Source organism: Pseudorasbora parva, chromosome 15 (genome assembly GCF_024679245.1).
Source record: "Pseudorasbora parva isolate DD20220531a chromosome 15, ASM2467924v1, whole genome shotgun sequence".
In the NCBI taxonomy this organism is placed as follows: Eukaryota; Metazoa; Chordata; class Actinopteri; order Cypriniformes; family Gobionidae; genus Pseudorasbora; species Pseudorasbora parva.
In genome coordinates, this window is record NC_090186.1 from 44,022,569 (window position 1) to 44,024,165 (window position 1,597).

Sequence of the window (1,597 nt, forward strand, 5' to 3'; positions counted from 1 at the left end):
TGTGATGTTTGTGAGTGTTGTGATGTTTGTGAGTGTTTGTGAGTGTTGTGAGTGTTGTGATGTTTGTGAGTGTTGTGATGTTTGTGAGTGTTGTGATGTTTGTGAGTGTTGTGATGTTTGTGAGTGTTGTGATGTTTGTGAATGTTGTGATGTTTGTGAGTGTTTTGATGTTTGTGAGTGTTGTGATGTTTGTGAGTGTTGTGATGTTTGTGAATGTTGTGATGTTTGTGAGTGTTTTGATGTTTGTGAGTGTTGTGATGTTTGTGAGTGTTGTGATGTTTGTGAGTGTTGTGATGTTTGTGAGTGTTGTGAGTGTTGTGATGTTTGTGAGTGTTGTGAGTGTTGTGATGTTTGTGAGTGTTGTGATGTTTGTGAGTGTTTGTGATGTTTGTGAGTGTTGTGATGTTTGTGATGTTTGTGAGTGTTGTGATGTTTGTGAGTGTTTGTGATGTTTGTGAGTGTTGTGATGTTTGTGATGTTTGTGAGTGTTGTGATGTTTGTGAGTGTTGTGATGTTTGTGATGTTTGTGAGTGTTGTGATGTTTGTGAGTGTTGTGATGTTTGTGAGTGTTGTGATGTTTGTGATGTTTGTGAGTGTTGTGATGTTTGTGAGTGTTGTGATGTTTGTGATGTTTGTGAGTGTTGTGATGTTTGTGAGTGTTGTGATGTTTGTGATGTTTGTGAGTGTTGTGATGTTTGTGAGTGTTGTGATGTTTGTGAGTGTTGTGATGTTTGTGAGTGTTGTGATGTTTGTGAGTGTTGTGATGTTTGTGATGTTTGTGAGTGTTTGTGATGTTTGTGAGTGTTGTGATGTTTGTGATGTTTGTGAGTGTTGTGATGTTTGTGAGTGTTGTGATGTTTGTGTGTTGTGATGTTTGTGAGTGTTGTGATGTTTGTGAGTGTTTGTGATGTTTGTGAGTGTTGTGATGTTTGTGAGTGTTGTGATGTTTGTGATGTTTGTGAGTGTTGTGATGTTTGTGAGTGTTTGTGATGTTTGTGAGTGTTGTGATGTTTGTGAGTGTTGTGATGTTTGTGAGTGTTGTGATGTTTTTGAGTGTTGTGATGTTTGTGAGTGTTGTGATGTTTGTGAGTGTTGTGATGTTTGTGATGTTTGTGAGTGTTTGTGATGTTTGTGAGTGTTGTGATGTTTGTGAGTGTTTGTGATGTTTGTGATGTTTGTGAGTGTTTGTGATGTTTGTGAGTGTTGTGATGTTTGTGAGTGTTGTGATGTTTGTGAGTGTTTGTGATGTTTGTGAGTGTTTGTGATGTTTGTGATGTTTGTGAGTGTTTGTGATGTTTGTGAGTGTTGTGATGTTTGTGAGTATTGTGATGTTTGTGAGTGTTTGTGATGTTTGTGATGTTTGTGAGTGTTTGTGATGTTTGTGAGTGTTGTGATGTTTGTGAGTGTTGTGATGTTTGTGAGTGTTGTGATGTTTGTGAGTGTTGTGATGTTTGTGATGTTTGTGAGTGTTTGTGATGTTTGTGAGTGTTGTGATGTTTGTGAGTGTTGTGATGTTTGTGAGTGTTTGTGAGTGTTGTGATGTTTGTGAGTGTTGTGAGTGTTGTGATGTTTGTGAGTGTTGTGATGTTTGTGAGTG